The sequence below is a fragment of the Gobius niger genome, assembly GCF_951799975.1.
Source record: "Gobius niger genome assembly, chromosome: 3".
Taxonomy (NCBI): domain Eukaryota; kingdom Metazoa; phylum Chordata; class Actinopteri; order Gobiiformes; family Gobiidae; genus Gobius; species Gobius niger.
Genome location: NC_136854.1, coordinates 36,794,048 through 36,820,593, shown reverse-complemented (window position 1 = coordinate 36,820,593; position 26,546 = coordinate 36,794,048). Strand labels below are relative to the sequence as shown.

The window sequence follows — 26,546 nt, the reverse complement described above, 5'->3', positions numbered from 1 at the left end:
CTCCTCGCGCGCCTCCCTCCCCGCCTCGACTGTCGCTTCTTAACACCATCACTTATTCATGGGACTGAGCATTAAACCAGGACTCTCCACACACACGGCAGCCCTCCGCTTCTTTACCGTATGTTAATTGCACGTACGCGTGTGAGTGTGTGTGCGCGCGCGGGCTTGATCTTTACTTTGAAAGCGAGAAGCCATAGCAGTTATTAATTATTATAGGGGCTATTAGAGGCAGCGTGTCCAGTCAACGCAGCCTCGGAGACGTGTCACGGACGCCTTTTATTGTTCTGCAGATGACATACCCCTCTCGGCCCCCTCCTCCTCCTCCCCCCCTCCTCCTGTGACTGTCCTCTCCTCTCTATCCCTCTCTCCGTCACATGTTGGATATCCTTCCTCTTGATTCGTGCGGGCTGTGACATGCACTTCGAGCCTCCTGCTTCTAATTCCACCCCTAATTCTCCATCTAAACGTCTTGATCGCTTTGGTTTTATTGCCCGTATCATTTACCACAACCTGTTCAGACGTATTTTGCATGTTATGCCAAATTAGACCCAGTTAACCGGCACAATCTTGCGCACACATGCCTGTAGTGCAACTGCATTTTGGGCTGTGTTCTGTTCCCCATCGTTGCTGCACGCCCTGGACGTCTCTTCCATGTTGCAAGCATGTGCCCACCGTCAACACTGCACACGTCTGAAATCCCACAGTCTGCCTCCGCTCGGGTTTTATACCCCGCACGCTCGCACCGACCGAGCCCCCGCCCCTTTCCGACCCAAACGGCCAATCAGATGCGGCCGAGGCACTTCCTTATTTCGAGCAGCGTGCGTTTTAAAGAGCCACTGGACGCAGGCAGAGGAAAAACTGACAAGAGACAAAGAAAAAGAGGAAATCCCGGTAAACAAACAACAACCTCCGCAAAAACTGTATCGGCTTTGTGGGAAACGTTGCATCACAGGACGGTCTGTGCGTGATGGTGAGATTGCTATTCATAAGACGAGGAGAAAAGTACAAACAGGAGATAGTGTTCATTGTGATGTTCAAGAAACGTCATAATTCCAGATGGAGATGAACAGCCTGTTACAGCCAAGCAATAGGACCCTTCATTATAGAGATGGGTTCAATGAATTTGCCAAATTAATCTTGTGGCTTTAAGTGATTAATAATAATAATAATACAAATTTAAACAAGCAATAATAATACAAATAATAATAATAAAAATAATAATAATATATATATATATATATTTTTTTTTTATAATAATACAAAAATAATAATAACACAAAAATAATAATAATAAAAAAATAATAATAAAAAAATAATAATACAAATAATAATAATACAAATAATAATAATACAAATAATAATAATTATGGCTCAAATCACACCATACACGGTAAAGGTGGGCGATTTTCTTTAACCCAGATAACAATTCAAATTTGATCACAAATCATGTGTGTATTGCCTTGTGGACGCAGTTAAGCCGTCAGCTCCTTTTGAAAGTTACTATGACTGCATCAATATTTCTGTCCCTCACTCAGACTTTGAAGGAATAGGCCACCGTTTTTAAATACTGAGATATGTCTTCACGCGTGCCCTCAGTCACGTAAAAGGGGGCGCAGACGGCGTTAGCATGTAGCCTCTCCTAGCATAGGTATAGCTCCAAACTGAGGTGAAGTTAGTTGCTACCAAGCTATTTAAATATGGTTACATGAGCCTTTACACAATCTAAGTATAGTCACACAAAGTTAAACATGTCGATTTTCTAAGCGGATTAAACGGGGAACTATATGGCAAGGCGTAGTAATATTACTACGTCTTGCAATATAGTAGTGTAGGGGTAGTGATATTACTACGCCTTGCAATATGGTTCCCCTTTTTATCTGCTTAGAAAATCGACATGTTTAATTTTGAGTGACTATACTTTGATCGTGTAAAGGCTCATGTAACCATATTTAAATAAGGAAAGCGTTTGGTAGCAACTAACTTCACCTCAGTTTGGAGCTATAGCTATGCTAGGAGAGGCTATATGCTAACGCCGTCTTGACTAAGGAGCAGGACACGGTCTGCAGTGGATGAACTATGGATGAAAACTTTTAACCTGCAGAAAAAATACCTTTCAATATTAAGGTTCAATATTAATCCTACTTCACCTGCAGTTTATTTGCACTGACATACAGACCAGTGTTTCTCAACTGGTGGGTCGGGACTCAAAAGTGGGTCACGGAACCCTTTTCAGTGGGTCGTGAGCCTTTACCGCTAACCTTTATGTCAAAAATAGCTACTTAAAATGAGTGTTATCCAGTTCTTTTAAAAAAAAATCATGGTTTCAGATTTTTAGGCTTATTAACAACAATGTGCAACGAAAATACACTATTCTGTTTTGGGACACGGCTCGTGATTTTATGGTGGTGCAGGGTCCCGACACAATACTAGTTGAGAACTGGTATAGACGACAGTGACTGAACTTTGTGCCAGTTTCAAGCAAGTCTCCACCTCAGTATTAATCTATAGCTCTAGAATATTACTATGTTATATGAACGCTACCAATTGTTTTTACTTTGTGCACCTGCGTTTTTTGCCTTTTTCTGCAAACTTCATTTGTAGTTTCTGTGTTCCATATCGTTTTACTGGATACTTATGCACATGTTTGCTGTGCGTTTGTGAGGTTCTGTCGATTTTTTAGTGCAGAGAGTCAAACTAGCCATGAAGGACCCAGGTTTTTAAAAAGTAAACAAACAGCGTCATTTGAGACCTTCAACTTTCTTCTTTTGAAACACCGAAGAGGCACAAGAGGCGCTACAGGAAACCAAAAAGGGACAAACAAGGAGGTATCCAGGAGAGACTCACAATGGCGAAAAAACTGTTGTGGAGCAGAGGGAGCGGAGGGAGCTGCGCAGGATGAGGAGGAGGTGGAGGAGCTGACCAGTGTGGGACATCGCGCTCTGAAACAGGGACAAACTCAGGAGGCGGTGCACCGTTTCAAAGGAGCACTGAAGGCAGGTCCGGTTACCCCGACCTCCAAAACCATGCTGGTCAAGTTGGCCCAAAATGGCGGCTCAGGACTAACCCAACACCTGAACGCACATTCGCTGTACTTATTGCTTACGATATTAGTACGCTATAAGGTAGAATATCAGTTTATCATTAAGCTTCTACATCTAGAACTTATTATTCTCTCATCTCCGTTATTATAATCTACAACATCTACAAACTACAACAGCAATGGCTTTATTTGGAATCCCTTCTAAACATGAAATTGTTGCAAAGATACATTAACTCCTTAACCTCATTTGGCCTATTTATAAATGACTTTGCCTGTAACAACAACGCATAAAATTATTGCTTGCCTAACGCAGCCCATTTATCTGTGCTTCAGCTTTATACTTCCCATAGTTATAATCCAAGTATGAAAGTTTGTAACAACAATTATTCAGCCCTTATTCCAAAAAAGTATTGAGTGAAGCAGCACCGTTAAGTTATCCCCTTAACACTATAACAAGCAGCACAGGCCTGAGTGTATACAAGGGGGGGGGATTCTTTTGACCTTGGTATCTGGTAGGAGCCAGTGGTTTAAGTCACAAATGAGACACTAATTATCTGTGCTCACACCCATTTGTAAACACGCACGTGAAAGGTTTAGATGCCGGGCGGCCTGCGCACAGCGAACCCCATTGTCCCAGCCTTTGCGCACAAAGATATCAGAGGAGAGCATCCCCAGCCATGTGAGTGCCCCCGAGGGAGACCTGATTCGGCACCCAGCTCCTTAACCCCCCTCACACACTCACATGGATATTAACCCACCCCCATCATGCCTGCCAGCCGACAGCCCAGTCTGAAGGCTAACAAACAGCGCTGTAACGCAGACAGACAGACAGACAGACAGCGGTAAGGCTATGCTCTGGTGTGGAGTGGGGGGTGGGGCAGTAAAAGCAAAAAGGGACCTCTATGGTAACGTGGGGGCATTATAAGCCAATTAGGAGTGCCGCCCGAGTGACTGACAAGACGCTGAAGAAAGGAGAAGTGGAAGGATGCAGTGTCTCGCGTGCAAGCTTGGCGAGTTTGGTAAAGGTTTGTAAGCCTCTCTATGGCATTCAGCGCCATAACCGCTGGATTCAGAGTTTCCCACTTAAGTTGTCTTCTCCTCAAACTTAGTACAACTTCCCAGACCATACTAAAATAAATACATCAAGTTTAGACCTATTTTATGATGTGAAGTCCTAGTTCAGCTGGTTCAGTCCAATTTTAGCCTCTGCTTTAGTTGTAGTTGCTTGTTGTGTCCTACGAAAAAACAACAACAAATATATAACACTATGTATGTGTCTGAAGCCCTTCCTGAGGAAATCCTCTCCACATATCCAAGCTTGGCACTGGCCCAAAGATTAAACTAGCTTGTAATCCTCGTGGCCGAACTCCTTGTCGTACTGCGGTTGGCTGGCAATGCTCACAGTTCTCCGATTGGCTAATGGCTAAAAATGTCATGGATCCCCATACTGTATATTGGTTTGGCCCCCTATTGGTCAAGGAAATAAAAAGACAGAAACTCAAAGCTCAATAGACCACAGAATTAGGATGGTGTGCAGGCTAAAAAAAACTACTGGGTAAAGGGTGCTAATATGTTACACGTAAACAGAAGGGGGGGAAAAAAAAATTAAGTCAGGGTTAGGCATCCACACCATCCCCTCCCTCGAGGTCCACCTCCTACACACGAAGGCATTCAAAAGATCTCTTTGTCTTTCTGCCGTGCTAGAGAAACACAGCAAAAAGTGAGGAGAGGGGAAAAAGGGAGAGTGCTTAGGCGAAGAAAAAGAACAGCCAGAGAGGGAGAGGGAGAAGGAGAGCACACAGGGAAGGCAGGAGGAGGACAGGGAAGGGAGGCTGCGAGGGAAAAAGAGGGGGTCGTGGAGAGGAGTGTAAAACAAGGAAGTGCACAAAACGCGGATCAGGCAGAGCGGATCTGGAGCGGAGACTAAAGAGACAGAGGTGCAGACAGACAGGCTCCAGCGCCGCTCTGAACCCGTTTGATCCAGTTCGTCTCGCCAGGCGTTCCTCGAGATGCATTCCTGTGGCTGGCTGTGCGCAGGGGGAGAGAGAGAGAGAGAGAGAGAGAGAGAGGGAGAGAGAGAGAGTGAGGGGAGGGGAGGCGGCGGGGGGGAGGTGTGCAGCGAGGGGTGAGACAGGAGCGGAGAATCACTGGGAGAGGATTCAACAGTGAAAACGGCATGGGGACAGAGCGGAAAGGTACCTGCAAGAAACGTGTGGTCAGACAAGTGTTTATAGAGGCCGTGTTAATGGCTTTTGGTTACTTTACTGGAACTTTATGTGCGCCACAGTCGAAAAGAAAAAGTTTTGACCTGACAATAACTTTTTCGGCACGACTTTACACAAAATTAACTACTGTGTCGGTACAGTGGTTCTTTAACTGTGTTGGCAATTGGGCTTCTTCAGGTGGTACTCAGGGTCATTTGTCATTTTAGACTTAATTTCAGTGCCTTTAGGTAAGGTGTTTTATTCTGGTCTAGTTTTAGTCCAGTTTTGATCGTGATTTGAGCCCGGTGGTACTTGGAAATATTGTAGAACGTGGTAGCCTACATCAGTGTATTCCAACTATGGGTACTACGCGGGACATGGGGGTACTTAAGCACTTAGCAAAGGGTACTTGGGAGTAAAAAAGAAAGTGAAACTGAGTAGAATTGAGTAGAATTGGGTAGTTTTAATGATGTTTTTCAGTAAAAGGTTTGTTTTGAGAGAATTTTAGCTTCATCTTGAACACAACCAGTGTAACGAGTTTAAAAATATATCAAAATATATCTTTTTTTCAGTAACTAAGGAATAAAACATATTACTGAAACAAAATATGGGAATATATCATTACAATTCAAGTAACTCAAGCTACAAGTGCACTTAAAGCAGTACTAAGTAACTCTTGCCCCGAGAGGCCATAAGCGCCACTGCAGATATCGAAGCAAGTTGCGATTTTTTAACTTATTAATTGTCCGTGAGAGTAAATACTACGCTGACAGAAAAGGCGAAGGGAGAGAGGGATATTGTACATCCAATTACACAATATAAATATTTTTTTTTCACTCAAACTTGGCTGTAAATACTGATTAAAGCGGCGCAATCCCGCAGTTAGCTTTGCCCGTTAGCCTGTTAGCTTCTTCTTCGTGATTCCATTAGTGTGTATTGGGGCCTCCAACCCGGTGGCAGTCAAGTTGCAATTGTGGTTTTCTGGCCAGAGACACCAGGGGGAGATGAAAGACCCTCCAATCATCCCATTAACACTTGTATCACCCCCTGAGGGACTACGAAAAGGATTTATTAAGGCAAACAAGTTACTTAGTATTGCTTTAATTTCCATGCCTTCAGATAAAGTGTTTTATTCTGGTGTAGTTTTAGCCCAGTCTGGTGGTACTTGGAAATATTGTAGAAAGTGGTTGCCTACATCATTGTTTACCAACCATGGGTACAGGAGCCGGGGGGTACTTGAGCACTTAGCAGGGGGTACTTGGAATTATTTCAGATTAAAAAGAAAGTGAAACTGAGCAGAATTTCAATATGAATTTCAAAGGAAAGTTAGTTTTAATTATGTTTTTCAGTAAAAGGTTTGATTCTGAGTTTATTGTAGCTTCATTTTGAACACAGTACACTTTTAAATACTGAATAATCTTTAGTTTAGTTGGTCACTTTGTAATAATATTGGCAAGATCCTCGAGAAAGGGGTTACTCGGGAGTATAAATGAACGAAGGTTGGGAGCCACTGGCCTACATGATGTGAAAAGTTTGAGAACTAGCACAAAATGTTACATACATGCTGCCATTTTTATTGTTTAATCAAAGTTAGACATAAAAGATTATTTGTAAAACCTCGTGTTCTCACAGTTACGGCCCTGAAAAGGAGAGAAGCAAAAACAGCCCAACCCAAAGTGTCAACACAACTAATTATTTAAGAGACACCATGTGCTGCACTGCGGTGTAAGTGGCTATTACCCCTGATAAGAAAACATATTGTCTCCGCATTGAAAATATGCTTCAGGTCGGGACATCTTTAGCAGCATCCTTCAGCCTGTAGGAGGTGCCACAGTGTCTGGGCATCTCAAATAGGAGTGTTACAACTGGCGCATGATCACGAGTGGAGATTTCCTAGTGTTTTGTGGCCAATAAATTAACCTCTAATAAAAATGTGCTTGCTGCTAATGTGACGCTACGAGCGGCCTGTTGCGGAGGAAGCGGCGCTGCTTTGAACAGAGGAAGTGAGCCGGGGTGAAGGGAGTGTGGCTTTTTTTTTGATCAGATTTCAACGTCCAAACAAGAGCTGCAGCTGCCTCCTCCAAGCCCCAAAACACCAGGAACTGTCGCTATGCAAGAGTTTTTGCAGCACACGGGGAAGATACGGCGCTTTGTAGAGGTACATGTGCATCATTTATGACACATATGTGGAGAAGGAGGTCAGAAACGACAAAAAAGTTAATTGAAATATGATTAATCCTTCCAAAATAAACACACTTCTATTTTTTGTTTTGTTTCCTAGCCATGAAAGTCAGAGGTAGTAGAGTCTAACTTGTAGTTCCTTATTGCTAATCTGATTTATAATTTGAATACAAGTGTGCACATATCGTTTTGCTAAATGTAAAATGAATAAGAACTGCTGAGGATGTTTGAGGATTGTCCAGAATAGAAAAGTGGCACAGCAGATGGCTCTGTGGAGACAACTGTCCGACGCACTTTGAACTTTAGCGGCATTTACATACAGCCCCTCTACATGCAAAATAATACAAGCAAGAACGAATCGCTTTCCCTACGTAGCGCATTTAGGAGTCCCCGGGTCTACATGCAAAGTTACGTTAAGTTCAGTCAAATTTGATTGGAGTTAGGTTTGCCTCTTACAGCAGCCTAACCCGTATATCTATTGTGGTTTCCAACTTTCATGTAAACCTTGGACCTTTCACTCATGGATTGAGATTTCCCTCCCTCGCTGCTGTAGCTGATTGTTTAGAAAGTGATCAACAAAATCGTTCATCTCATTATCAAAAAACAGGAAGACGAAATGAAGCTAAAATTTGAGAGCGCAATCTTTACTGCCAGGGTAATGCTACAATGCTACATCAACTAGCCTTCTTGTTCACAATGAATCAACAGTGCTTTATAATCAAATGCACTGCACACATTGGGACTGTTTTGTCTGCTAACAATATATTTAAAAAAACTAAAAAAAAAAAAAAAGCCATGTCAAGGGTGCATGGCTTCCCCCCTAGCATTGAGCGAGGGCTAACTGAAGCTTGTTCATGCTAGCCCTGTTTTTTGGAGCCAGACTGATTATTTAAAACAGTGAAAAGAATAAAGGGACAATGTGTTAAATAATGACTTACATGAGTAAAAGGTTCGCATGTAAAGTCCATTAGAGCAAGGAGCTTCCGGAGCCTGCCCCGATTTCCTTAGGGCTTCCGGAAGAGGGATGCTATAATTAGTCCACTGATATACAGTCTATGGCGCACACCTCTGATTGGGTTACAATCCCTACACATAATGCATTGCAAACATAAAGCAAAACATTGTATTTCAGAACACTTCGAAGTATTTTAACAGCAAGACAGTGAGATGCCATGGTCTACGTATAGCACTTGCTAGCTATGAGTGCGAGACCCGCAGAGGCTATTGACCACTGAAAGTCTCTACGTTTTGCCAGAGGAGTCAGTGCAGGAAAGAGGGGCTGGAGGTGCGTTCCAGGGCTGCATGATACGGGGGAGCGTGGGCAGCTCAACGTCTGATCATGTTAGCATACAGTGTAATGTGTCACTGACCTGATGCGTCGTTGTGTGTGTAGGTGGGAGGAGGAAATGAAAGCAGATCTATGGAGCGTTTGACCTTCATTGTCCATGTGGGTAATGTTTGGAGTAAGCAGCTCTTACTCTACACCCGGAAAATGTCCACGGGCTGCAGCGGACGAGGATGCGAGCTACCAGGAAATACAATTCAGTTGATTTTTCATAGAATGTGATTAGTGACCGCTTAGCAAATCCTTAATCCACAATATTTTCACGTTGATTTGAACGGTAAACCTGTAATTTTGAAGTCTCATGGAGGCTATTGTACCCTTTGTGACTAGGTTTATGTCAGTTCCATTCAGTGCATTATATGGTGTAGGTATTCAATTATCATATGGGTCGCATATCAGTTCTGACTCTGTTAAATCAGTCTGTAATAATTAAAGCAGCACGATATTGAAGTGTGCAATATTGCGATAGTAATCTGTTTTTCAGCAAATTGTGTTAAAACAAGACTTAAAGCCGTACTAAGTAACTTGTGCACCCTAGAGGTCATAAGAGCCACTGCAGGTGTCGTAGCATGTTACGTGTTTTTACTCATTAATTGTCCGTGAGAGTAAATACTACGCTGACAGTAAAGACAAAGGGAGAGAGGGATATTGTTCATCCAATTACACAATGTAGATAATTTTTTTCACTCAAATTTGGCTGTAAATACTGCTTAAGTGGCGCTAGCCCACAGTTAGCTTTGCCCGTTAGCCTGTTAGCTTCTTCTTCGTGATTCCATTAGTGTGTATTGGTGACTCCGACCCGGTGGCAGGCAAGTTGCAATTGTGGTTTTCTGGTTAGAGACACCAGGGGGAGATGAAAGATCCCATTAACGCTTGTATTACCCCTAGAGGGACTACGAAAAGGATTTATTAAAGGGGCTGGATGCAAGTTGGCCCTTTTATACTCACTACTGCCACCTCAGGCCATATGTGTAACTGCACCTTCTATATTAAGCTCGTGCATGACGGCAATTCGGGCCGAAGTGACACCTTTTTGAGTGACAGTGCAGCATTTTAGAGGCAGTTGTGGTGAACAGGTCTGGGCTCATTCTACACATTAGGACATGGCTGGAACATGTAGGGGGAGGAAAATACTTAATTTTAACATTTTAGAACTCCCTATACAGTCCCTTTAAGGTAAACAAGTTACTTAGTATTGCTCATCATGAAAATCATGGAACTAAAAAAAAGCTCTGCATTTTCACTTTCATATACGTTACGTTTTTTTTCTTTTAAGCCAAGTTTGTAGAAATGGGATGAGTTCAATCAGGTGTAACAGTTCAGTGATTTTGCACTATATTGTGGCTTCTTGCGATACGGATATTGCATCACCTAATATTGCAACACAATATTTTTTGCAATATTTAAATGTGAGCCTATTAATAGTGTTTTGTTTATTTCACCAAATCCCATTCCAGTACTTCCATTTTCTTGCTTAAAAGGAGACATGTCCTCTATAATAAAGTTGAAGTTCTCCTATGCCGTACATTGCGTCTTATAAGCGTGACAAGCTTCTCAAACAACATACTCATTATTCATTCACTCCACACTTCCTAAGCTTCCCTGAACTTAAACTGATGAAGGGAGGCTGCCACACACTCACACATTACAATCATACAGAGGCACGGTGGGTGAAGTGTCTTGCACAAGGACACCATGACAGTCTGCATCTGCCGAACCACAGACTTTTGGATTAGTGGGCAAATGTCTCCCTACATGTTCCTACAATGTCCTAATGTGGAGAATGAGCCCAGACCTGTTCACCACAACTGCCTCTAAAATCCTGCACTGTCACTCGAAAAGTTGTTACTTCGGGTCCAAATTGCCGTCATGCACGAGCTTAATATAAAAGCTGCAGTTACATGTATGACCTGAGGTGGCAGTAGTGAGTATAAAATGGCTAACTTGTATCTAGCCCCTTTAAGCCACTGTCCCATCTGTTCTGATCACTGAATGTATTTATATTCATTTATCAGAGTGATTTTATGAAGTAAAACATAAAGTAAAGAATGAACGTGTCGGAGATTACAGGTTGTATTGACATTATCACTGGAGGCAGGTCTCGCTTTAACTCCTTTTAATAACGGATGATTCTTTCTTGCAAATACCCTGAATACCGAAAACGAGTATTAACCGCTGTATCAAAATCTGATCTTTACCATTGCAACTTTAGGTTCTGTGTTAAAACCGGCACTTCCCACTTCTAAACCAACACCCGCGACAAAGTGTTATGAAAGTTCTGCTGTAGCTGGTGGGTGAACTGAAGCCGGCAGCCCTTTAGAAGATCAGATGATCGGGGAAGCAAAAACCCACTGTTACATAAGCCCAGTCCGAGGCAGTCCGCTCAATAATGGTGACTTTGTAATGCAGTGTGTGTACCCCGGCTAACAAGTGACTCAGGTGTTGTGGGGGATTAGGCCGTGTGCGTCCCGACTACAGGTGGACACTCTATATACACTGCAGTAGTGGCGGCTGGCGCTGTAATGCCGCGAGTGTGTGGACCAGTGTCTTTAGTAGACTTGCGGTAATCCTCTTAGCGTATGCTGCTTGAAGCTCGGAGCGCATTATGTAACCCCTCTAATCCAGCGCCGCATCAAGACAGACAGCGAAAGACCACAACCTCTCTTCAGTTAAAACTCGGGAGGGCTGTATTTGTTAAAAAGATCACATGAGCAAAATGGGCCTAAATGCCAGCACGCGCTCGCACACCGAAACGCTCCCCGACGGTTGCGTTTTTCTGAGCAGATTCTTGATAACCTGAACTACAACGGGGAAAAAAAAAAAAAAAGGTGAAAAAGATATCCGAGTCCATCCCTCAACCTCTTCATCCCGTTGCCAGGGAAACAGCGGCCATCTTGAAGTGCCCCATCGGTCTCGGGTGCACATCACAAGCCAGTCGTGAATGAGGAATGACAGAGAGAGAGAGAGAGAAAGAGAGAGGGAGAGAGAGAGGGAGGTGGGGGAGCATCGTGAGGGCAAAGGAGGAAAAGAGATACAGGATGGACAGCGAAGCTCGGAGGAAAAGGATGATAATAAATAGGAAACAATCCACGCTTTATCGAAGAACAACACAAGGAAAAGCTTTAACTTTCCACCTATAACCAACACCAGCAAAACTCTACAATCATGTTGGTTTTTTTCAAGTCAAAGTTCTTCAATATTTATCGTCATCTGAACAGTTTTCCCCAAAAGAGCATCACCCCAAAATAGTCTAAAAATGGCTGTTTTTCATTAAAGCAGCAGAAGGCAGGGCCCAATCTGTCCAAACAGTCTTTGCCAATTTCTGGCACTAATATGTTTTTCAGAGCTGGTTGGTGCACGAGGTGTCTGAACCAGATTTTTGCGCTCGCATTGTTCAAACGCCGTGAACCATAGACACCAATTGTTATGAAGTTTGAGGAAGCGGTTTCTTGGCAGAGTAAATGAGTCTGATAACCTCAGCCGGTGCAGGGTCTAAACGGGTAGGGAAACAAATCATTTCAAGTCTATTCTTTGAAACTTGGTGAGAGGCTCCACACTTCTTCTCAGGTCACACTATGCGGCACGCTACTGAAGTCTCACTCACTCTAAAGATTGTCCTGTGCACATGAAGGCATCTCTCGGGGTCTTTTCAACGTCAACTTGAACTTCGCCACTTCCTTTTATTACTTTTGCCGTCTTTCTCTCCCGCTTGTCATGCTACGACTGACAAAACTATCTCAATTTTGGCACAGTACACATCTCCGCAAGGCTTATGTCAACTATTTTGCAAGTCCTCTATCACAATGTAGGTATTACCAAACACAAAGCACTTTCTCATTCACACTGGCATCCAAAAGCGTCGATTTGCCGTTTCAAACATAAATGAATTGGGAGTCTGAAACTTGAAATTATTTACTGTAGGCATTTTCCATGGAACTCTGCAGCACAGCCACAGTTATCAGCCAATACTTCTGCTCAGTTTCGTCACAAAAACTGCTCTACAGCCCGTGACCTATCGTGATTATTTCTGCCACACTCGGACCTGGGCTGATTAGGATTCAAAAGAGCCACACCACTTCAGTCAATAGGGTTCAAATGGCAGCGGCCTGGTCATGTTTCTTTAGGCGAGACCACAGTGTTTAGGGACAACAGTGGCGACCTGCAGCTGGAGAGGAAGAGGCAGATTAGCTCTTACAACACTACTGAACGAAATGTAGAATGTTAAGCGCATAAAGCACAAAAACAAAACAGTGTTGCACCGTCATAATCACTAAAGCCTATTGGTACTGTTCTGTGGTATGCAGATACAATTAGAGATGCACCGATCCAGCTTTTTTGCTTTCGATAATGAAACCGGGGTGTCTGTTAATATCCGATATTATCCGATACTATGAGAGACTTCCTTAAAAGTGTCTTCCTCTGTGTGAAAAAGTGAATGATCCTATTTAGCATTGCAAGTCTTTTCTTGGATCACCAGACTTGTCGAGACTAAATATCCTTTCGCTACATGACAGGCTTTTAGATTAGATTCATGTTAACAATCCCAAAGTGATCTGATCATACATGTTGGATCAGTTATTTCATAAACTAAATACAAACACCGCTCCATTTGATTTGATTACTATAGGTCATCCAATCATGTCCCAGCCTTTAGTTGCGCCTAGCATTAGCATGCCGTTGCTAGCCGTAGCATTTAGCGCGTTGATCAAAATTGCGGAAACTCAACGCTTGAATTTTCCTGTTTCAAAATGAGGTACAGCATGTCCATATTCCCTTATTGGTGGTTGGTGAAAGTTTAGTTTTTAAAACATTCAGAGCAAAAACAGATATCAGTATGGGATATGGAGCTGATTTCATATATTTTTCAGTATCAGCTACGATATCCGATAACAGTATCGGATCGGTGTAGATTTCATATTCTACTTTAAAGCAGTACAAAGTAACTTTTTTACCTTAATAAATCCTTTCCGTAGTCTCTCTGGGGGTAATACAAGTGTTAATGGAATGATTGGGGGGGTTTTCACCTCCCCTAGTGTCTCCACACTTGCAGCTTTCCCTGCTCCGACTCGGAGACCCAACACACGCTTATGGAATCACGAAGAATAAGCTAACAGGCTAACGGGCCTGTGAAAATTATCTCCATTGTGTAACTGAATCTACAATATCCCTCTGTCCCTTTGTCTTTTCTGTCAGCGTAGTATTTACTCTCACGGACAAATAAAACTGCAACAGGCTGCGACACCTGCAGTGGCGCTTATGGCCTCTAGGGGCAAAAGTTACTTAGTTCTGCTTTAAGCAAGTTGCTAAAGCTTTGAATAAAGTATGACCCCTCTGGCATTGGTGCCACACTCTCCTTGATATCAATGGACACATGAGCAAGATTTTGGAACTTTTATGTTGTGTAGTAGTTTGGAGCAGTTGTAGAAGCGGGATTAGGCTGATAGTCACAGTAAGTAAATTATATATTGTATACAATGCCTAACATTATGCAGTTTGCTATAATACAATCAGTCACATATTTTCAAAGTTCACTATCCCAGGACAACAATATATTGAAGATGGGTTTCAACAACATATTTGTGCTGCAAATCGATAAGTTGCATAACACGTTAAGCTCCATAAAACCTGAAACCTATAAACTTCATCTTTAATATTTAACAGGCATGCCAATTTCAGACTGTTTTCAAAAAAGCAGAGATGTCACATTGTACTTCATCTCACTGTCATTCCTCTCCATGGATTTCTCTTATTAAAAATATTCTGAAACCCCATCGTCATTCCTCGCCCCTCCTTCACCATTTCACTTTGAGTTTCTTTCAGGGGCCCGAGTCTGCTCTTTTTAAACATTTTTCTCAGAATATTTGTCATCTTAAAGAGCACTAATTACAGGCTTAACCATGCGGGCAACTGTGGCGTACATACACAGACACACTCCCACCCGCCCAACTCACTCGGCAAAGTGAACATAATTAAAGAGTGGAGGAGGCTCTGAATGAGTGGGAGCAGAGGAGGGGCAGAGCTGGAGATTACAGACATCACAAAGTTTGTGTTCGGGGTTCAGCACCGAAACTTAACACGGTTTAGAACACTTTCCTTTTCTCTCAAAGACACGACTGCCCCACATCGTCTGGATAGGATTGATTAAATACGTTTAGAAGAGGTTGGCTTGACTTTTTGGGAAGATTTTTAACATATCAAAAGGATGTAGCATTGTCTATGTTGCAAAAATGGACAGTAAATATATGCTATAGACAATAATTAGTTATATCTTAGATATCTAGACTGTGTAAATACTTTTCCTCATCATAAATCGAGGGGGTGGGGAAAAAATCCGCAGGAGCTCACGTCCACAGCTATTAATAAAATGGTGAATAGCAATTATATAGTCAGTTATTTCATTAATTGAATTCATTGTTGGAGCCACTATAGCCGTCTTTCTACAGCAACTCTCGGTTCAGGAGGCAGTACGTCCTTCAATCTACTCTGCACTTGTAGTGTTTCCACTACACGTAGCAGACTGAAGTAGTGGGCGGTCAGTCCTACAGAGGAAACACGATACAGGGCGGCGCGGTGATGCAGCGGTTAGCGCTCGTGCTTCACAGCAAGAAGGTCCCGGATTTGATCTCCAGCCGGACTGGACTTTGCAGTGTAGAGTTTAAACATTCTCCACGTGTCTCCAGTTTCCTCCTGGCTCCACATCTGGAAATGAAGCCTGCCCTCTGCTCCTACAGGTTGCCCCGGCGCCATTGAAGAACGGGTCAAATGCGGAGAACGAACTTCCCTACAGGGATCAATCAAGTATGTCTTAAGGATAAGGATGGAAGGAGGATAAGGTGCTTTATTAGTCTTCTGTATTTGACCCATCCTTCGACAGCCCTGGGACAGCTCCGTAAGGAGCAGTGGGCGACGGCAGAACCGGGCCCGGGGATCCATCTCCAGATGTGGAGCCCGGCTGATGGCCAGAATCCCCTGGCTGGAGGATTCACCTATTGTACATGTCTTTAGCGGTCAGGGTTAACCGGAGCACCTGGAGAAAACCTACGCAGACACGGGGAGAACATGCACACTCCACACAGAAAGGCTCCGTCCAGGTGGGAATCGAACCCGGACTTTCTAGCTGTGAAGCACGAGCGCTAACCGTGCTAACCTTAACCTTATGTACGGATCACTGCACAATGATGAACAATGTTAAAGCCAGGAAAGTCTGTGGGCTGCCAAAACTTGAGCGTCTTGACTAAATTTGTTCTCATAGCGGATAATGATCGGCAAACTAACCTCTTACAGCCACAGTATGACGTGAAATATTAAATCCGTAACAGCACGGCTCGCTTAGGCCCCACGTTGAAATGCCACGAAACAAGGGTAGATGGCACCGTGCCGCGCGGGAAGTGCCAGTGGAAAAAGACTATACGGGCCTGAAGCAGGTTACAGTGAGGATAATGGCCAGTTAATAGCAGGGCTTACACCGACCTTAACAAAATGTCTTCCCTCCCCTCGGCTAACACGCCCTATTAAGCTATACATTACAAAACGATGCTATCTTAAACTGAACTCAAGCAATGTTTTGTATGCAATGCTCTTTATACAGTTTAGCCTGGTTTTATGAACATCTATTAAACCAGGAAAATCCCAGTGACCTTCAGAACCTCTTTTTTTCAAGGGAGTCCAGAACAAGAAGCAGCAGAGACACTTACTTACAACATACAAAAAGTAAAATCACGCAGAATATGAAAACAGGTGCACGCAAATGAGCTTGAGTTTGGTTTTAAAAGCAATTTAAAGTCCGTACAAGACAGACACTGAACAAAAAGCACTTTATCAAGAGACAATTATACTTCCTCGTGCTTCTACCTCTCTTGCCTCCTCTGACCCCCCGGCTCCTTGTTTGCTCCTGCCTTCCCTCCTATTTTTAGCCCTTACTTTCACACATTAGGGGCCTATTTTTAGTGCCCCGTTATGTGGCCCAATCAGAGGGCTCGGTGCAGAGAATGGCCCTCGTCACACAAACCATTCACACACTTGGTACAAACTCCCTCCTACTTTGTATCTCATCCTCCTCCATTCGCTTTAGCTCCTCCCACCAATCCTTCTACTTGACTAGCTGAGCATCTAATTGATTTCTGTTGTGCTGAGAGCGTCATGCACATGTTTAAACTATATTGAGACTGAAGCAAAGACATGCATGACTTTGTGAATGTAAAATATATCGTGACAATACAGGACGGCCAACCTGTTTATGAACTTCATAAAGTCTTGTCCCGTGAATATACTAAATAGTACTTTTTGCCTTTAGTTTAGTTTATGAGAAGATGCAAAAAATAATCTCATCTACTACAGTAAAAGTCCAAATTGTTTCTTGTATCGGCTTATGTTTTGCTCTGTTTTCTAATCAGTTCGGGGACAGCAGTTTGCTGCAAATACTTCCTGTTCTCGATTTGTTGCGAGTCCATCAGATTGCTTTCAGATGTCTGCCCACTTGTTACACCATTTTGAGCAAATAAGCTTTTATCAATAAGCAAACTGCTGTGCGTGCTTCTTGAATTGTCCCTTGGGTATGAATACAGTTTGTTTAAAATAAACTGAAAACTATCATTATTTTCAAATGTTTAAAGGCAAGTCGGGGTGTGACAACATATTGCTTTAACGATATATCGCGGTATTTTGCTATATGATACATATGCTTTTTATTCCGGTATCGATGCTATTGAGGATGTCATGAATGTTAATGATTGGCGTCTTGCATATTAATGAGGTAGCATTAATAGAGGCCAAAAACGGTCAGGAATTCAGTCGGAACAGTAGGGGGCAGCACTACAATTTTAAGCACTTGGGCCAAATACTGTCACACATATATACGACTTGTAATAATGGTGTTTTATTATTATGAATAAGATTAATAATAATAATAACGCATTGGTTTTACATAGCGCTTTTCTGGACACTCAAAGACGCTTCACGTTGCACTATTCGTTCACTCCATACTCGGTGGTGGTAAGCTATTGTAGCCACAGCTGCCCTGTGGCCATCGGCCCCTTCAACCCCCACCACTCACTCATGCACCAGTTAATTTGTAGTTGATTCATTCCTTTTGAAAAGAGGACTGTGTTGCTTTGTTTATGTAAATGTAAACGAAGTGATGCCGCTGACAGAACAATGACCCATTTTCAGTGAGCAAGTCTGAGATTCAAAGATTCAAAGATTCTTTATTTGTCAAACCATTGGTGAATGATTTGAATTTATATTTCTCTCATCCTTGATTGTGGAACAGGGTGGTTGGGAGTAAGGGTTGGGCGCCCGAGGTCAGGGAAGGGAGGGAGTTCAGCTTCCTGACGGCCCGGTGTATCAAACAGTCATTTATGCGCTTTATTTTTGTGCAATTTATCGTTAATCGCAGTATCGGCGTATTGTGAGATTATCGTGAGATTATCGTGAGCCGTGTATCGTGTATCAAATCCAACAGTGAAGTACTCAGAGGTTCCCAACCCTAAACGGTAGCATTAGCTTTGCGTCGACCTCATACCTTTTTGTTTCTCGCATTAACAAGAAAATTACACTGACATCTTACCAACCACTGAACCCAAAAGGTCAAACTTTTAATTCTGTTTGTTATTTTTTATTTTTTTTTACTTTTTCCACTTTTTTTCCGAAACAGAGGACATTACATAATTCTGTAAACACTTCCTCTGAGCGATTTATCAGCCGCGCGCACACACACACACTCCTGACATGAGCCGGGCAGACAGGCGGCTGTACTGTCTGCATCGCATCACCATGACAACGGCATGAGAACAATCCACAAAACAGACACGAACACGAGAGGGGAGGGAGGGAGGGGGAGAAGAAGAAGAGGATGGGAGGGGGGCAAACCCATAGCAAGGGGCAAAGGGAAGAGAAAGACGGAGCAAAAGGAGGCTGAAAGACAGAAAGGAGCGAAAGGAGTTTGTGAAAAGGGAAGGGGGCTTTGATAGATAGACGGGGGAGAGGACAGGAGACAAGGAAATGGATAGCGGCGGACGGAGAGTGAGTGAGAAACCGGGAGAGGAAGGGAAGGGAAGGGAAGGAAGGAGGAGGAGGAGTGGGGAGTGCATGTGTACGTGCAGCTGTACCGACCCCTAACCATCCGCGTTTCGGGCCGCGTGCCATTTCTGCGCCGGATTCCTAAATCTGTTTCCTTTACCTGCCCTCTACAGGAAGGAAAGTCTCTCGCAGTCTGCAGCTCTACCGCTCACAATTTGTCAGACGGAGAGCGGTATGGGAAAGCAACATCTACTTCCAGTCGTTTTACTCTGTGTGTACAGTCATTTATGTAAAGTAAAAAAAAGAAGAAAAAAAGACCTCATCAATCAGCTTCATAATCTGGTGCACGAGCCACAACATGGAAAAAACACAGTACATTTCAATTAATTGTTTTTTATCCAAGTGTGTCAAAACAAAACTTAATAATAATACTATAATCACGTTTCAATTTATTTTTGTTTTGGAAGATCCTGTTGATTTTGTAATATGTTGTAGCTTTTTCTGATAAGGACATTAATGTTGAGGTAACAATCATTTGACTTTTGCTTCTCTAATCTAGACTGGCACAAAACATAAAGCACCCTTTTCCCAGGGCAGAGGTTCAGGACTCTTGGTGGTCTTTAGCGATCGCTTGGTTTCCATTTCATTCTGCACACAAAATGCTAAAACACCAATCATCAATAGCGCCCTGCCTCTCCCCTCCCCCCCCGTAGAGCACCTGTACTGCAGGTGTTTGATGCTGTGTTGATACAAACTGACAACGCGGTTGTGTATTATGCATGTTGTTCTTCTATTCGCTCAGAGACAACGGGACAATCCTGTGGAGACACGCGGGGCTGCCAATATTTCGACTGTGCATCAAGAGGAAAACAAAACAAGGGAGTTAAGGATGAAAAGTATGAGCAAGGAGCATCTAGCGTTCAGCTTTGAGGCGGTAAAAGGCTATAATGTGGATAGTATGGCAGCACCTTGAAACAATGTATAATTCAGGAAGTGGCCAAAGTGAAACCTGAGTGTGACGGACTTCCACTAACACAGGCATTAGGCGGGAGGCAAGGGACGAGCAAAAACTTAATGAACTGTAAAAGATCCTATTATTCTTCATTCAGGCTTTAAATACTTTGGGAGATCTGTGCACTGGTGCTTCATCTTCTATTCACTTCACTTTATTGTTGAATCCACCGGCAAAGCACATACAGAGAATCGAAACTTCGTCATTCTCAAACACAGAGTGAAAAGGTAAAACCGTGTATGACAATATGCACACAATAGGTTGCAACTGAGGGAGGGAAGAGGAGAGTTCAGCTTCCTAACAGCCCGGAGGATGATGTTCTTCAGCTAAACCTGAGCGGATCAAGACTCTGTAGTCGTCGCCTAATAGATACAGACGGCATCTCTGGAATACCCCATATATGGTCATTTTTTAAAACAGTTAAGGGGGAAAACAATTTGGAGAAAAATCTTTCTTTAATTATTCAAAAACTACTTTAACAAACGCTGAATTCTGAATATGTTTTTTCTACTAAATAAAGATACAAAGACATGGAGAGGAGCAAAGTGGTTCAACAGCCCATAAATACATTTTTAAAAACGGAGAATGCTAACATGATGCTACATGTTAGCATCGTGCTAATGCTAACTGCCGTTTTTTCACTTCTACTGAACAATCTGCTATGAGAAAATATCCATATGGAATCGATTTACACTTGACTTTGTTTGTATGTATTTATCTGTATCTATGGCAGGACTGAAAGGCATTTTGTAAATTAAAATCTAAATACAATAAGGTAATACAAATAAGACACTAGAGCACCGATGTCTCTTTGCCTCAGGTCAGAACACTGGTTGAAACTAGATAAGGGTAATCAATGGGTCTACGGGAGATCGAACGCTTCTCTTCAGGAGGAGAGTTTGAAACCAGCTTGATAACCCGATGTTGATCAGATGAGAGCGAAAAGGTTTCTCAGACGAAAGACAAAACATCGTCAAATCAAACAACCCGGTCCAGATGATGACTTTCAATGACTGAGAGGCTACACAAACTTCAAATAATGAATATTAATGGAGAACAAAGAAATTCAGCCCAAACGTGTGAGAATACAAATGCTTGGAGGTGTCCTCTGTCGGCACCGAGGCGAAGCCGTTTAAATAAGGCTGAAAACAAAGAGAACAGTTTTACAATGTGAAGATGTCTAAGCACCACCTCGTGACATCAGCAGGTGGATGTAGGTGTTCTAAGCTACTGGGAAAGCAGACAGACTCACAACAAGTCTGCATGAACGAGACAAATGACAGTCCAGGTAGAAGAAGATTGGAGTTCGGGCGGACAAAAAATGAAACTGCCTCATTATATTAAGCTACTCAATAACTTTGGCTCGCTCTCCTTATTGAGAGGAATACTGTGTGAACCAAAACTGCACGGCGCTGGTGATTCGAGCATAATTGTGGCAGCTGTGGTGGAGCGGGATTCAACAACAACAAACTAAACAGGTGGCTGCGCTGTCAACCGGCCAAGACCACAGATAATCCAAGTGGGCATTTTGAGCTGGCAGTGTCAGCGAGTTCCACTGAAGCACACTTTCAAGGTAAAAACATTCAAAGAACAGGTTTGAGGAACATTATACAACAGTTCATCATATTGCAATTATAAAACTTTGGTATGACTTAAAAACAAGTACATATATCAATATTAGTACACTGTATATTGGAAGGCAGGTGTGTTCATGCAATGTGCTGCACCATTAAACAAACGAATAGCTACATTTGTAATGCTGCATTGATGGTTTTTGTTGGTTTTCTTTTAATAAATAGGCAATTAATTAAAGGGCTGGTATACCGTCAAATGTCGATACTTGGTTTTCGATACTGAACGATACTTTTCCCGATGTCAATACTAAAATAGAACCAGAAAACAGAACAATACTGTGTGGAAGATCTGCATATCGGGTTTATATCCAATGTCAGGAAATGTGTGAAAAATGGGGGATAATTTGGAGAAAAAATTGGGAGAAATTGTGGAAAAAAAAAAGAAAAAAAATGGTGTAAATGGGGATAAAAAAATTGGGAATAAATTGGGCAAAAAAAAAAAAAACGTTTTAAAAAATTTGCAAAATTTAGGGGAACAAATGGGAAAACAAGAAAAAATGGGGCAAAATAAAGTGTTTTAAAAATTGGGAAAAATTGAGAAAACATTAGGGGAAAAAATACATAAAAATTGGGCAAAAATGAGAAAAGATTTTCAGGGAAAAAAATATGTAGCTTTTACACATTGAGAGCGCATTGAGTTCCCTTGTGTAATGCGCAGTATAAATAAACTTGCCTTGCCTACACCAAACGTCCATCCTCTTTAGGGTTGTTGTTTTAACAGGTCAGCCATTTTATATAAAACAATGTCCTAATCCTAAAATCCTTGTTTTTAGCCGAACAAGAACTGTTTTTATTTGTTTTCCTACTTTTCATTTTTCTGCAGTAATTATTCCATTACAATATAGGCAACAGGATTTATAGACTTCCCCTTTCATACATGTATACTAACACAAAGCACAACACAGGCTTGCAACTCCTTGATGTAACTTCAAATTTCACTTTCTATATACTGTATGTTTCTCTGTTGTTCTGGTCTGGTGTCTCCAAATCCTTTGTCGTCTTTGTTCCTAATACATTCTTTTCCAAACAGGGGTGTCACTTTGCCTCAGATCAGCTTATATGGTTGCTTCTCTCCGAACCCTATTGTGTCGCTCGGAGAGGTGTAATGAAGCGGAAAAGCAATGGCGTGGAAAATATACTGTTAATGTTCCAAAATATTTGAGCAGGCGCGCAACAAAGACTGAGGACTTCTCCCTGTCTCTGGAGAGGAGCGTTAGCTGAGCGCCAGGATCCCCCAGGGGCCTGCTTTCTTATGTTTCGCGCAGCAGTCATTAACTATCCATTAAAAAGTGCAATGGCTGCTTAACTGTCAGCCAGCCAAAAATAAAACGCATTCCACCACTCGCCGTCTTCTGAAAAAGTGACAATTACAAAGCATGAAAAGAGCATAATCACCGCGGCCTCTGCTCCCCCTGCTCTCCAAGCCCAAGTGCCGTGTTTGTGAAACTTTTTTAAAACGAGCTGGAAGAAGTGAACTCCGCAAAACTCATTGACCCAAAATCAGCGCTAAATCATCAAGGTCGGGGGGTTTTTAACAGCTATTTTAGATGCCAGTGTTAAGTCTTTTTCACCGACTACAATGGTTTTTAAAATGTTTGTTCTATTTAGTTTGATATATTGAGGAACTATCTTGATAAACGATATTATTGAAGACTTTATAATGGCACAGAAACTAACTCCAAAGCCACTTAATGACAGATATGCTAGTTAATCTTAAAATATCTCAAAATGAACATGAAATACAATGAGACACAACTTACTCTGGATAAAAAAAATAAGTATTACAAACAAATGTATTGACAAACAAAAATATTGATCCTAATGTGTAGAATGAGCTCAGACCTGTTCACCACAACTGCCTCTAAAATCCTGCACTGTCACTTAAAAAGGTGTTAATTCGGGTCCGAAGTGTCGCCATGCACGTGCTTAATATAGAAGCTGCAGTTACACGTATGACCTGAGGTGGCAGTAGTGAGTGTAAAATGGGGAACTTGCATCTAGCCCCTTTAACTCACAGTGGGAGAAATAGTTATATTAATAACATGTAAAAGGCTGTGCACTGTGTTAATGTAAGAGGAGATCAAATGAAGGGAATGCAGTAGAGGTCGACCGATATTTTTCTCCGGCAATGCCGATTTTTGGGGATTTCTATTGGCCGATATGCACGGACAATATTTTTGACCGATATTTTTCCAAATGTGTGTTCTATAATTCTGTAAAAACAAATACTTCACCCCTTTAGCGATTTTATTTGATCACTTTAGGTGATTCAATCATAGTTTCTTTCCTAGCTTTGATGAGCTGCTGTTAGCATTAGCATACTGTTGCTAACCATGGCATTTTGCACGGTGATCAAAATTACAATTATAGAGGTTAAAACTAACTCAGGGATTAAATTCTCCAGGTTCTGTGCTTCAAAATATTGCAGCATGTCCATATTGAGGGTTAGTTGGTGATTAACAAACTTGTAGCTAACAAGTTTTCATCGCAATGTTTCTCTGTTCCCCTGAGGCCTTGTTTTAAAGCCCTGGCTTAGCTCTTTCCAATGCAAAAAAAACAACATCTGTCCCTTTCGGTCCAGGAGATATCGGCTTTTATGGACACTAGATCAGCTGATAGCCGATATTGAGAAATCCCAAGATATCGACCCGATACATTAGCCAGCCGATTTGGGTCAGGAACGCCATCTGACATGAAATTTCTGACAATTCATGGAAAACACTTTACCAATGTGTTAAGGGAAAGCTAAAATATGAATAGCATTACAATAATCAAAGCCATTTAATAAATGTTTCATCCCCGATCATGCTGAAGAATTAACTGAAAAGAAAAAAACATCTCGCAAAGGGGACACAAAACTAAAAATCTTTCTTGGCCTGTAACTTCTAATCTTATGTTACATGTATGATCGCTAACAGCTATTGAGCAGAAATCTACAAACGAAAACAGGCGCTTCAACAAGGCGCAGTCAAGTGCACAATTGTAAACAAACTATCGACATGCCTTGACATTCTGGTCGAGTTACAACTAAACAAAAGGCAGCATCTCTAGCTTTCACGTTAGCCTTCCCTGATGCATAGGACTATTTCAAGCAAACTAATCTGTTTACATTCTTGGCATCGCGATAAGGCCAAAGCATTCGAGGTATGAAAGTCTTTCTTACATTCCCGTTGCATCAGTCCTCTGTGCATTTGGACTGTGTTGATCTTAATTCAACGTGTTTAAATCAAATTATCGCCCGGACAGGTTGAGACGAGGCCAGAGAGAGTGTTTGCGTTTTGGGGTTTTTTGAACAGAGCAGCTGGCGTTTCCTTGGTTGTGATGGTGGTTGATGCTATTTTAGGAAACCATTCAGGAAGTGATCTGCAGACGAGCCGATGACGGAGAGCACAGAGCAACCAAACGAAGCTTAACTCGTCGCAGACCGCAGCCAGTGCAACACGGGAGACGAGGCAAAGATGCACCGAACACAACAAAGGAAGACGAGGAGCCTGCGGGGGCTGTATTGTGGAAGAAGAAATACTGCTTTGAGATGTGAAATAAAGGTATTGTTTGAGTAAATACCTACCTACTGATCACAACTAAAAGATCATATGGATTAAATATGAGTTAGCAATTTGCGATATTGAAGCTGAGGTTCACATTTTCATCACAATAACAAGTTCCCGGGTCTCGTTTCCGAAGCGGGTGAGGCTTTTTTTTTGTGTGTCTGGGTAGGTTTCCTCCTAGCACTCCATTTCCCTTATTAAAACATGCATATTAGTAGGCTAATCCCTCAGCCAGGTACAAATCCACTGGCTCAAAACCTTGAGATGTGTCCCGAGGCACTGCACTGCTCCTGACAGGTTGCTATGGATGGGTCCAAATATCCCTTTGAGAAACAAAAAGTCTACAAAATAAGTAGCTAATTTAACAGGCTAAGATCTACTTCAGTCCTGGTTTAGATCTACCTTTTGCTGTTTTAAATCTTCTTCCAAAACCTTTCAAGCTGACCAAACCGTGAATATGTTTCTTCATGCAGTACTAAGTAACTCTTGCCCCTAGAGGCCATAAGCGCAACTGCAGGTGTCGTAGCAAGTTACGATTTTTTTTACTTATTAATTGTCTTGGAGAGTAAATACTACGCTGACAGAAAAGGCGAAGGGAGAGAGGGATATTGTACATCCAGTTACACAATGCCCGTTAGCCTGTTAGCTTCTTCTTCATGATTCTATTAGTGTGTATTGGTTGCTCCGGCCCGGTGGCAGTTAAGTTGCAATTGTGGTTTTCTGGCCAGAGACACTTGTATTACCCCCACAGGGACTACGAAAAGGATTTATTAAGGTAAACACGTTACTTAGTACTGCTTTAAGCACAGACTTAAGCACTAACGTAGGTCTGTGCTAAACTTTTCTTTTTGCAATTTTTGCCCTCTCAAGACTACAGCACAACATTTTCAGTATAGAAGTCGACAAAACGTGGCTTGAAACTCCACGATTTGACAACAACTACCAGTCCTGTGCACTATGTTTGGAGACCATTTCTCAGATTGTACCTACACTTCTGAGTACCTCCTCTCTTTTAACCCCTGACCACTTCAACAGTTTACAGCCCATTCTGCGCCTCAAAGGAAACCACGGGTCCAAGAAGTTCAGCCCTAAAAGGACTGGAGAAAAACTAAAGTCTACTGCATCCTTTACTCACGGAGAACTTTAGACAGTGATTTTGTTGTACTTTCACTATGCAATTGAGGGCTGAGCTCAAACATGTTTCAAAGCCACATAAATGTTACTAACAGTCAGTGGTCAGTGTCCTCTTCTTCCTCTTTCTGTCTTTGCAACAACAACAAATATAAGATACAATCAATTGAAAAACAGCTGGATACTCTTAATTTAAGAGAAATTAACTTATATGTAAACAATCGGCTAATGCTACAACAGTTAGCCAGTAAGATGCTAAGCTAAGTAAAGTATTTTTTGTTATTGAATATCATTTGATCATTGTTTTCTGTGTCATTGTTTCCAGGGTCCAACTTTGTTGATCTATAAAGATGGAGACGGTCCTCACTGGCCTCTTGTCACAGTAGCTTTCTACAACTCCAAGTGGATTCTCCCGTGTGTCTACACATAGCAAC

At 42.2% G+C, this 26,546-nt stretch overlaps 1 protein-coding gene across 1 annotated transcript in view; it reads right to left on the bottom strand.

Annotated features, from left to right (window-relative positions):
* The window catches only part of maml3 (mastermind-like transcriptional coactivator 3), a 174,978-nt gene that overhangs the window by 131,895 nt on the left and 16,537 nt on the right, over positions 1–26,546 (bottom strand). The gene's annotated exons all lie outside the window — the stretch shown is intronic.